Below are 12,874 nucleotides of genomic sequence, written 5' to 3'. Positions count from 1 at the left end.
TACTGGATTGAAGAAGTATTTTTGCTAAGTTATCCATTAAAAAAAAAGTGTCCTCGTGTGATTAAATGAATGTTTTAATACAATTTATTACACCACTTGATCAGATAATTTAAAGCAAGGTGGAAAAATCATAGCAAAACAACTAATATAAAGAAATGTGCAAGCAATAAATGAATTTTCAACTGGCTCATAACACTTTGTTCAGGGACTACTTCACATTAGCTCCAGATTGGTTTATCTGAAATATTGTACAAAGATGGTCTATCAATCGGATCACTTGTGTTTTTATTATTAAAATATTTAGTTTTACCTGAACATAAAACAAAAGGTATTGTTGGAAATGGAACTCTTGTTGGCGGTGTCGACCGTTCAACTTCCAAGATTGAGATAAGAGATGACACCTTTGTTGTTGCTAGTTCGTCCTTATATTTCACACTGCCGTATAATACAGCATTTTGGTATTTCAATAGTTGGTTTAGGGTTGAGTAGGGTAGGGAACAATAGATTGAATGGGAAGAGAGGGTAAAATTGGGGCCCTCTGTTGAGGTCCCTACAAATTACACAGAATTAACAATAGCAATAATGTCGATCACTGTTGGGATGCAATAAATTCCCAACACACTCCCCAGTAGAGCCCGTTCAATTGGCTCGACATCCTGATCGACTTGATATCCGTTGGATTGGAGATCTGAAAATGCGGTTGAAGATGGATGGCCTGGATTAAGAGGAGCTGTTTCGTTGACTGGCTACGGATTCAGTTAATTGTCCATTCCATTTGATTCCGATTGAGAGTTGGCTGACTCTTTGGAAGTTTGCCACCAGGATCCCATACCGATTGGTGTGTGTTGGAATCTTCTTCAATGTCCTTTAACACAAGAATATTTTTTAGTAGATGTGAAACGATTTTGTTTGGTACCTGGGTTAACGAATAAGAGAACAGCAACTGGTTGATGAGATGTTCTTCTATACTTGGTAACCTTGAGATGCGTTTAGGAGCTGGTTTTACTGGCTCCAAGCGCTTCCGTTTCATTGAGTTTTGTTGATTGGCCAATTCCGGAAGAATTGCTGCTTGACTGCACGGCGATCTGAACTTCGGAATGATTTCTTGGTTGCTTTCTACGTTTGTTGAATTGACAAATGCAGCGGCTTCTTGAGGATTTTCTTTCGAAGCTTCCTGGATTTCTGGCGACGATGATAAATTTCCAGAAGAAGAGAAGTTGGTTTGTTTAAGTTGACTCGGAAAAGAGTTAAGTGTTTCCAGCGATGCAGCTGGCCTTCCCGAGGGGAAAAAAAGAAAGGTAGGAATATCCTTTTCTTTGGAGCCGGCTGGCGGAATCCTAATAATTGAATCTTTAGTTTTTAGACAATTGAATGTGTCAGGAACTTCTGCTTGATAAGTAGGAGTTTCTTGATGACTAAGAGAGTGAGGAGCTTCTGCCGGATTGGCTGGAGCTTTTTGAAGATTGAGAGTACCAGGAGCTTCTGCCGGAGTAGCTGGAGCTTCTAGAATAATGAGAGGACGAGGAGCTTCTGCCGGAGTAGCTGGAGCTTCTTGAATAATGAGTGTGCAAGCAGTTTTTTCGTTGCTAGAGGAGCTCAAGAGATTTTTGGACTCCACTGCATCTACACCATCTAAGTTTGCAAATTTGAGGTTAGTTGCTTTCAGCTCGTCTTCAAACCTTTTTTCGTCTTTGTTTCCACTGGATTTGACCGGAATATCTGAGATTGATAGCCCTTTTTTTGGTCGTTGTTGGAGACTGGCTGTTCCAGGCTCCTTTTCCATCGGGACTTCTTTTGACTGGGCTGATTTGACGTTTTGGTCGCTGTAGCAACTTTTCGCGTTCGATGATGGGATTTTTTCTGCTCCTTCCAGATTTGCTGAGTTTTCTAACTTTGAAACAAAGGAATTATTTTCTTTTATTTCGTTCCTTTCAAACCTTTTTTTGTCGGGATATCCGTCTGGCCCATCCGGAGAATCCGAGAGTGAGTCTCCTTTTTTCGGTGGGTGAGGGAGACTGGCCGTTCCAGTCTCTTTTTCTTCCGTCTGGATATTTTCTTTTGACTGGTATGAAGGGGTGTTTTGAAAACTACAGCTTGTTGTCGTAAGCGACGACACTTCTAGTGGAGTTGGGTTTGGCACTAATACTGCTGCAAATTGAGATGTTGAGAGGGTTTTGAGAATTGACTCTATTACTGGATTTGTTTGAGAAGCTGGCTCCTGAGAAGCTGTTGGTGATAAGTTGACATCTCCTGGAGCGACGGGCACTGAAAAGGCTGTTGAGATGGCTGCGATCACCTGACTGATTATGTCCCGATTGAGTTGTGCTTGGGTTGCTGCCTGGTTTGCTGCCTGGGTTGCTGCCTGATGTTGGAGAATTTGGAGCATTCTTTCTCTGTCCTTCTCCCATTCTTCGTCATCTGCTTCCTTTTCGAGTTTGTCTAACCATTCTCTTCGTTTTTTCTTTAAGATGTGAATTTTGGCGACAATAACATCGTCCATTGTTTGGTACATGGTGTCGATGTCTGCATTGATCTCTTCTTGGTCTTCGCCTTCTTTGTACATTTCAGCCTGGACCCTTTTTGAGAATATCTCATAAGTTTTGTAGAATCCATCTAGCTTTTTTTCTAATTTTTCGACTTCGATAAACGCTTCCAACGTCATTTCTGTTGATTTGTACGTTTCGACGAGGTTAATGATACGGGTGATATGCTTTTTAATTAAAGTTCTTGCGTAATTTGGAGCCATTGTGAGTTGGAGGTGGCTCCTAAGGAGCTGCTGAGAGTACGAAAAGAAGATAATTAGTTTAAATTAATGTTTTGATTAAGTTGATTAGCCTTTTTGTTTGTTGTTCTGCTCGGTCTTCGGAGATTCGTGGTGCCGAATTAAATTCTGCTGTCTTTTCCACTTTCTTTGAATTCCTTTATGTGAAGATATCTGCAAAAACTGAATGATTTTGGAGCTAGGGTAATTTTCTAGCTCCTTACAATCCCACAAACGGCATAATAACAATTTTTAGGAAAGAGAATTTAAAGAGTTTTTGCCGCAAGACGGCGGTTTCTAATTCCCAATTTTGTGCTCAGAGGGCGCTTTGTGCCTTCTCAGAAAAAGAGAAAGATTTCCCTTTAAGCAAACAAAAAATGCAAGAGCGTAAGAGCGCGAGATTTGTTTCGAAATGGCGGAAGGCCTTTGTAAATAGAGAGAGAGAAAAAAAATTCAAGTTTTAATCACCCTAAGGCGCACACGAGGCGAACGCGTTGAAAGGGTAGAGAATTTTCCCGCGTTTTTTCCAGTTTAAAGGGGAAACCGGCCTAGCCCCCCAAAAAAGAGAATATTTTTCTGTCGTATTTAGAGAGATCGTTGTGCCTTCTGAGACAGAGAGAGATTTACCCAAATGATTGAATAACAAACAATGCAAATTAATTCAAAAAATGAGAGAGATTTGTTTTCGGGAAATGGTCTAAGGCCATAGCAAAGAGAGCGATAATTTATTTAAGTCTTTTCACCCTGGGGCTCACACGAGGCGAACTCATTGAAGGGTTAGAGAAGTTCCCGCGTTTTCCCAATCTAAGAGGTAGGGAAGCAAGCCCCCCCAAAAAAAAATTCTTGAAAGGAAAGAGATTCCCGCGTTATCCCATTTTTAAAGAACGGGCAGTGAACCCAATCAGCTGAGATTCGTTTTTACAATGCCGGGAGGCGTATCAAGAGATAGAGAGGGAATTTAACCTAAGGCTCACACGAGGTGAACACGTTAAAGAGGTAGGGAAGTTCCCAAGTTTGCCCAATCTTAGATATTGGAAAGCAATATCCCCCCAAAAAAAAAAAATTTGTTGAAAGGGAAGAGAGAATAATCAACTTAGGCGATGATAATTTACGTGACAAAAAAAGAAATCCCCCTTCAAAAATGATTTAGGAATCCTATTTTAATTTTAAGAAACTTTGAGGAAATATTTTAGCTTTAATTCAAGAGAGAGAAGAAAAATAATTTACTGTTTAGAGGGATCTATTTGCTTACTAGACCCCTGAGAACAAGTTAAACTCAGAGAGAGAGAAAAAGATTCTAATAAATGACTGACCTGCCATAATTAAACACAATTTTCTTTGATAAATGGCGGCAATGATTAAGCAAAAGGAGATAACGAGAGAAAGATTTGAGTGTGATAGAGCGAAACTAACTTAACACTGGTTGGAGAAAACTCCGGTTCGAAGGACCATGTTGGAAATGGAACTCTTGTTGGCGGTGTCGACCGTTCAACTTCCAAGATTGAGATAAGAGATGACACCTTTGTTGTTGCTAGTTCGTCCTTATATTTCACACTGCCGTATAATACAGCATTTTGGTATTTCAATAGTTGGTTTAGGGTTGAGTAGGGTAGGGAACAATAGATTGAATGGGAAGAGAGGGTAAAATTGGGGCCCTCTGTTGAGGTCCCTACAAATTACACAGAATTAACAATAGCAATAATGTCGATCACTGTTGGGATGCAATAAATTCCCAACAGGTATGGTGTAAGCCGTAAGGGCAGAAGTTCGTGATTTACGACTTAGTAGATCCTCGAGTTCCCGCATACGCAGTACACGAATGACTTCGTCATCACACTCCAGCCACACATCCTCGGACATGTTTGTATTATTCACACTACTGCCTGGACTCTCCCTCCCAGAGCTCTCTTTGTCCTTCTCTTTTTCGGTATGCTCCGGAAAGAGTTTACGTGGCCTAGCACTGCAACAGGTTATAGATCTAGATAATATTAACAAACAAAATAAATAAATAAAAAAAAAGATTAAAGATTAAACAATATAAATAAAAAAAAAGATTAAAGATTAAACAATATCGCAACAATTTCAAACGAGAGATTTTCGTTAAAAAGCAAAAATAAAATCAACTTGCAGCGTACTTGCACAACTTTGGAGGAGTTGAGTTTCTCTGAGTGTTGTTGGATCAATTGGCAGTTGCTACAAACTAAGGAACACAAAAAAAATATAATTATACTTAGTTTATGATGTAAACACATGATAAAAAGAAAATCATTTGAGATGAGTGTAGTTTTTCAAGGCTTGACTCTTTTGTAAATCAGGCATATTATTTGAACATTTTATGTTATTTGTGTTACACGTTTTGGAGCTTTGAGTATAAAGGCTATGTGTACAGTTGCCAAGAAAAGAAATTTTTTTATTATTTACCCGATCCTTTTGAAATGAGACTGCCTGTAAAATCTTTCCATTGTTTCTGTAATTACAAGCAAAAATAACTCATTAACAGATTCAGTTCTGGTGAAAATTTAGCTTTTGTTATGGTTACACCTAGGTAAACTCTTGATAAGCATATACATACCACTTGATGTTTTCCAAAGTCTACCAAGGACAGAACTTGCTTTACTCACTTTTACATATTGTTTAATTATTTTCATTTCACGATTTCTATTGCAAACGAAATATTTAACATATCTGGAAAATGGAAACGTAGAAACGAATTCGAAAACAATTTGCAGAATAATCGGACAGCATTGCCACACATTTAAAGTTACAGATTTTCTTTTACCTGTTTATGTTTTTAGAAAATAGAATTACAAATAATACATTCATGATAATAAATCAACATTATAAATTTAGTCATATTTGACTTATTTTGTGATTGAGGAATCCTTTTCAAATAAAGACTGAATAGCTGAACCTGAAGTCCTGAACAGAACCCATTTTGAAGCCCAAAACAAGCTATTGAGCAAAGCGCAACTCGCTGGTAGGTCCACCGTCCAGCTGTGTAGAATTTAGAAAAAAAATCTTCTTTTTTTAGATCGTTTAAATAAAAAAACGAAGGATGTTTTTTTTATTATTATTATTATTATTTTATTAATCTTTCAGTAGGGAACTGCTGCGTTCTAGTCTCTGGTCAAGCGTCTCTATTGTGTACATTTTCTTTTCTGTCGGCCGCGAATGAGATAATGAAATAGTTGATACAAAAACGACCTTGTGTTCTTCGCACGACGCTCTCATTCTAGTCGAATAATGGACGGTGCGGGTGTAAATGTATAACATTTTTTTCGGTTAAATGCATAATTCAAAAATTCAAGGCCGGAATGAAATATATAACAAAACATGTCGAAACATATTTATGCTAGGGAAGTAACCAACTCTTCTTTTCGGTCTCGAAATCAGACACGCTTCCCTTTCCAGTTTCCAGGAGTCTTAAAAAAATAGTTTTTCATCGCCATTTCACACAACGTTCACTTGTCTTGAACCGCCGAGGAATTCGTCTTAGAGCCCAGACTGAGATGAGGTGCACAGGCAAAATGAGCAATTTCTTAGAAGTCAATTTCACACTGGAAGTAGCTAAGAGTGTCGGTCATCGAGTTCATTACGTTCCTTTTAAGCGGCGATTCTTTTACAATGTCGCCAAACGGATATTTTGTTCGACGACAATGGTCCCACAAAGACCGCCAGCTCTATCTCACATTACATGTGTTTCTTCTTGTTGTACATATTTTTACACGTACATAATTTGTTCCTTGGACAATTTTTGCTGAAATCCTGATGTGCGGCCACCCACGATAAATTTTTCGCACGTCAGTGATCATCATCACGATTATGATACCCACTAAACAAAGTCTCAAAAGTATCGGATTAACGGATTCAAAAATGTTAAAATCATTGAAAAGCCAGAGCGATATTCAAAATATCCAACTGCTGATGTGCTCACAACTCAATAGTTGTGCTTTCAGGTGATGAAACCGTTTCTTTTCTCCATTGAAATATTCTCTTGAATGCGCGGTCACATCAAAAGATATAACTGCATTCTCGGGCATTGCAGATGCGATTTCGGATGATACTTCAAATCGTGGCGGTACTGTTCAGCAGCTGTTATTGCTGCCGGTATAAGCCATTATGTTGGCGGATGTTGTTGTAGCCTATGCTGATGGTCGTAGTGATGGTTGGTGACCGAAAGTACCGAAGCTATGGCTATTCAGAACGAAGGACGGGCCGACGGGGTCCAGCAAATGTTTTGGGAAAAGTTATAGATAGATACACTGTCAACTAAGAAGAGGAAATCAGCGTGACGGCATGCTTCCTCGATCCGTTCTTTTGGGATAAAAAAGGGAAAATGATAAGATAATAGTTGCTGGTTGGGGGAAACTGTTTTTAGCCATTATTATCAGTTTCACGAGAAAAAAAGACAATATAATTCGGCAATAATTCTTCAGCGTCGTACACACTCTGCTATTGCACTTCCCTTCGTTAAAAAATGTTCGGAATTTTCCCAACAAATGTAAATGGACGATTAAGTTCCCAATAAATGTAAATGGATGATTAAGTTATTCACTTGCGGTGCAAGAGATTTTACATTCGTATATGGTGACAACTTCTAACGGTGAACGTAATATCGTTTTTTTTCCTTATCTCTTACACCGGTGCAGGCCGTGACGGCCTCCCATAAAAGCACAGAGACAAATAAACAAACAAAACTTGGTGTTCTTCTTCCGCATTAAAATTTGTCTTTTATTCAAAAGGAGAATTGTGTAAATGAAATGAAATGGCATCGCAAACGGTTCTAGTTCAGTCAGCGAGAATTTGGAATTGAGAAAAATGAAAATCTCTGCTGCGGGGCCCTCTCTGGCATCTTTCATGCACGGCTGCATCTTTCATCTCGATATGCGTCAAAGAATACAGCGCCCAAAGAGAGTGGGTACAGGTACACCAGCACTGGTTGAATATTTATACCTCGAGAGAAGAGACCATGAAAGAGGAAAGAAACACAGTTTTGCTGGTACTGCTGTATAGTGGATAAGGTCGTGTTGGAGAAATGCCTTTTGATTGACATCGTCGTCATGTCCGCTTTTTTCCTAAGGTTTATGGTTGGCATGGGGCGTGGATGGAAAAGGTGATTGCACTCTGAGCCTTGCTGTGCATACAGTTTGTGTATACGGTGGTGTACGGTACCTTGACTTCGTGTGCTCCTCCAACAGCTCACGAATTGAGTTGGAGCTAGGAGGTATAACAAAAGGGATAAGAAGTCGAATGATACAGAAACGGTAACGATTCGTGCAATGAAATAGTCCAGCTTTTCCTCAACTGATATAGGGCCTTAATGTTCACATCAAATGTTTAAAAATATGCGGTAATTTAGCGGTTCGAGGCCCCATTGAAATTTGTTTCTTGTTGAGAGATGTGGCCATAATGGTGTTTATTTGGGCGCTCAAGAAGTCAAGATACCATCAAAGAAACCGGTCATCTTCCGTGGCCGCTAGACCTCCTCACCCAGAAGATTGAGGAAATAAGGAAAACATTTGGCTATAGCACGCCGAGAATTTGAGTCGACAATTTCTAAAGAAGGCTGTTGAAAAATTCCTTTTAGCTCACCTCGTTCAAAATCGTGTGCTTAACTGTTGATTTTTGTATTGTTTGTGTTTTTCTTTATATATTACATTTCAGATTTTTGGTTAGGTTCCAGTCGAGGGCTCACTTGATAACTACAGCCTTGTTATGTATCGAAAATATTTCAACATTGAATGATAATAACAATAAAATATTAGTGAACATTTTCGCCATTATTATTGAACCGTGCGGCGTGAAGTACGTTGCTTTCTCTCGGCAATGTCATTCCAACATTTTCAAGCGAAGGCGCGACTTGTTTGTTCTTCATTTATCTAAGAGAAAAGATGAAAATAAAACATTAGACAAGAAAAGGGTATAGTGCACAACGTTCGCTGTGAAAAGATCACGATGGGAATCAATTCAACCGGAATTATCCGTGCCAAGTTCATTGGCCGGCTTCTGTCATCAATCTTTTTTTTTTTTAATTAAATCTCATAGCATCAGCAGGTCTATTTATGGATGCGTGACGATGGTTTTTTCCAGCTTCATCGCTTTGACGTTCTCCATGAGACACATTCGTGATGGTGTGATTCTTTTAGTCGCTTTCAAAACTATTGTATTTGTTTTTTGGCATATCTGAGCTAGTCTTTCTCACGAGGATCGCGGGAGAGACGACCGCGTCCGGCCACGCCTGGTAAGGTGATCGTTGAGATTATATGGCGCATCATGACGCCCGATGACGCCACCACGAAATCCGACGACGAATCTCGTTTGATTTGAATTCGGTTATTTATCCAATTTCACTCAAAATTTCGTTGTGATTTAAATTGCGTGTTTGCGTTCATTCAGGTGATCGTGTGTGGTCCGTTATGGATCTATCGTGCAAGCGATCGTTATGTAGTATTGTATTACGTATAATAATGCAGGCGCCCATCACGTTCGTACTGAAATCCAATTGTGCCACTGTATATAAACAAAAATTGCGCTGTGGAACAAACCCTTTCACTCTGAGATTGGAGGGTCAGGCAGGGAGCAAGCAAGACTCGTGCTGTGTGTCTCTGTCTCGTGTTAGCATTCGTTCGTTTTGCGAAAATATTAGTGCAAAACCGGTTGGCAATATAAAGGTATTAATTTTTATATTAAGAGGGAAACTTCTTAACTTGATTACAAACAAGAGAGGTAAATGGCATATACATTATACTTAAAATTCTCGCAATTTAAATTTTAAATAGTTTCTCACATTTTCAATCAAGACATGGAAAAATCATGTCAATCGAATTAATGAAATTAGAAACAGCAGTTGCAGGGATGACCTCGCCTGGACCTGCACGATTTAATTTGCATTTTTTTAAGGATTAACGTCAAATAGATCAACCCAAGTCAGTATTATAGAAGAAAGCAAAAAATATGAGGACATCATTCAGATTTCGAATACTCAAGAGTTTCCTAGTTCTATGACGATTCCTGGAATTATCAATTGGATCTACTCCCGCTCCCCGCTGTCCCCAAATCGAATTTCTATTTAAAGTCGCAGATGACATGTATGTCAACGTACACAAACTAGCATACTATGTTCAAGACTTTTATCCATTTGGCAATATTGCCAAAATGGTCATTTACAGTCAGAAAGTGGATGAGAGTATTGGCCAGCAAAACAAGCCCAAGCCCAAGAGAAGTAGTATGCATGTCTACAGATAAAAGCGAATTGTTTTCCCCTAGATTTTTAAACATAATCGATTTCTTTTAATCAAAGGTGGGGACAAGATGGTTGCGTTAGATGAGTGGCCAAGCATGGAGCACGTATCCGTACTACTTTGATGGGCCTGCCTATTTGATGCACAAAAGTACCATCCTCCAACTATTGTCGGCCATTCAAACAACGCCTGTTTATTATTTAGAAGAGGTCTACATAACCGGAATTTTGAGGGATAAGGCCGGACTTATTAGAAAAACAGCCGTGCACCAAGTGGTACACCTTCGGCTGTTTTCCTGATTAGTCCTGCTTTATCCCCACATAGCATATGCCCATGTGGCCATGCATCGAAAACTGTGAACAATACGTGCAACGTTAACACGTTCCTAATGGAAGAATACGGTATCTTACATATCCCATGCGTATGTCGACGAATTCTACAGCGGACTAGAACTAGAACTACAGTTTGTCCGCCGTAGAATTTGTCGACATCCTCATGGGATATGTAAGATACCGTGTTCTTGTATGACTACAAAAGAATGCACATCAATTTCAAATTTTTCCATATCATTTATATCTTTATATTCTTTGGACAATTGTTGAATGTAGTATGTGCTGGGGGTTTTTTATTGGCTTCAAAAATATATTTACTCTGAGCAGTTATATCCAAAAAACATAAATTGTTGACGTCATCCCTGAAATTTGAAAATCAGCTGCTGCTGTTGTTGGCATTTAAGCAACACTAAACTTATTATTACTTTACTTATATGTTTCTAACTGATTTGGGGCGAAAAATAGCGTAACTTTTTATTTCGATAAACTTGCTGTGAAGTGACATCACTATTACCGGGCAATAAACAATTCTGAACATACTCGGCAAAGTTATTCCCAGCTCGGCGTGTGTAATAAGACAGGTCGTCGTGATCACCTCCCAGGTATTAACACACAAGTATATATAACAGTGTTGCAAGGATGGATTGAGACGGACAATGCTGATCCAACCTGATGGGATCGATAATATTCTACTCGGAAACTGCCGATTCAAGTGAAAGCAAATATTCGATAGCGTATCAATTGCCGGGGTGCCGGGTGTTTTTACAGCATGACCCGCTTTTGAAGTAAGCGTTGTACTTCCAGACAGATTATTTATGCTCATAACAGCAAAGTTCGTTCTGGGTTTTTCAAAAAAAGAGATATACTCTTAAAAATATCCCTCGTATTACTATTAGCTCCGGCTCGGCGCAAGAGTCTTCGCATGGCCGGATCTTTTGTTGTTGCATCATGTCTTTTGTACGAAGGTTGTTGCGACGGCCGCTTTATTTGTTCGCTCACCCGTCAGCAGCTTGCCAACAGTTTTGACCGGTATGAATACATAACATTTCCTGCTCCTGGATATACCGCTATACACTATTAGATTATTCTGCTTCTGATTGCAGCAGGTTATATACAGAATTTCTGTAATCATTTCAATGATTTCTTTTATTTGGGTTTGGTATTGTTGTTGTTGTGTCATCTGCTTGGTGCTCCATCGACGAGAGAGCACCTGCACTTGCATCATTTAATACGCAAAGGGTATATCAACAGTATTTTATATTGTGTACGTATAATGATTCTTTTACTGGTTTTATTATTATGCTCTGTCTTATTCTTTCCATCTTGTTGTCATTACACAGCCTATACTCTTGTATTTCCATTTCAGTACATAAGCAGCTAGAAGAACAGCCTAATAGCAAGATAGACAGGCAGAAGTGGATGCATAGTAAATATAAAGTCGGAGAAGAATAGAGCTAGTCTTTTCTTATACTTTTCCCAGCAGGTATCATCTCAAAAGCCACCAGTTTCACTTTTGTTTATTCTGGTTTCGACTAACTTCCGACAGCTGATGGTGAATACTGAGCCGAGCTTCTGGGAGAATTTCTTGTGCCTTTCCAACAAGATTATAAGCGACCCCTCGAAAGGCTCCAAACAGTAGTAGCAATATATACGCTATATTATAGTGTATTAGATCTGGATAGTCTGATTCCTTTGTTGGGTTGGGATTTCGGTTTCCATCGTGAACCCCCGGACGACCCTGTCAGCGAGAGTGAATCATAAAAGAGAAAGGAGAGAGGGAGGGTGAACTTTTTCTGGTTGTCGGGAAATGAAGAAATTTTTTAAGTCTCAACGGAGTCGAATCAGTTGAGGAACTCAAGTTAGAGCGATACATATACAGAGAGACAGCCAGGAAGAAGAACAACGACACAAAACTAAATAATATGTTCACGGTAGCACAATTCAAAGGAACTAGCCATTGTTGTCGATTGCACGTCTCTTGAATTTTTTCTCTCTGTGTAGTCTTCTATTATTGAAACCGACCGCGCGAGTCTGCGTGTTAGCTATACCTCGCCTACCGCACGGGGGTCAAAAGACGAAAGAACGTCGGTATGTACTGAAGGTGATGGTATATATAGAATTGTGAGAATCCATACATAAAGTACATTAGCCCGTGCGGCTCAGCGGTAGTCCAAAATCATCAATTCATCAGCAAACAAAGAGTTGTTCGAGATAAACAGGTCGACTAATTCGCCACCCAAAAACTCTTTGCCTGTTCCGGCGCCGGACGATTCCTATGTGACATTTTCTGCAGGAGGTATGAAATAAGACAGTGCATTGTGCGCAAGCTGTTGACATTGTTGTTTCCTTGTTTCTATGGAAAGTTAGCAAGGACGCGGTCAAAGGACGTTGCCGTCATCTCCGCGGGTGAACGAATCGGCGGTGGTGATGACGTAGAAGTTAGTCAAGTGGGAAGAGACTAAATAACAGAAGCAACCGCCGCAATCTTCTTTAATATTTGAACGTCTAGCTGCTGCTGGTCATTGTGACGACGATATAAT

The 12,874-nt window shown here is 39.5% G+C and overlaps 1 long non-coding RNA gene across 1 annotated transcript; it reads right to left on the bottom strand.

Annotated features, from left to right (window-relative positions):
• Window positions 1–4,503: 4,503 nt before the first annotated feature.
• On the bottom strand, window positions 4,504–5,511 carry LOC124192097. The gene is made up of 4 exons (XR_006873577.1): window positions 5,334–5,511; window positions 5,183–5,228; window positions 4,897–4,961; window positions 4,504–4,739 (listed from the first exon to the last, which is right to left on the bottom strand). It is a non-coding gene; the product is annotated as an uncharacterized LOC124192097 (long non-coding RNA).
• Between the last annotated feature and the right edge of the window lie 7,363 nt (window positions 5,512–12,874).

Source organism: Daphnia pulex, chromosome 4 (genome assembly GCF_021134715.1).
Source record: "Daphnia pulex isolate KAP4 chromosome 4, ASM2113471v1".
NCBI lineage: Eukaryota > Metazoa > Arthropoda > Branchiopoda > Diplostraca > Daphniidae > Daphnia > Daphnia pulex.
This window is presented reverse-complemented; position numbering and strand designations above follow the sequence as displayed.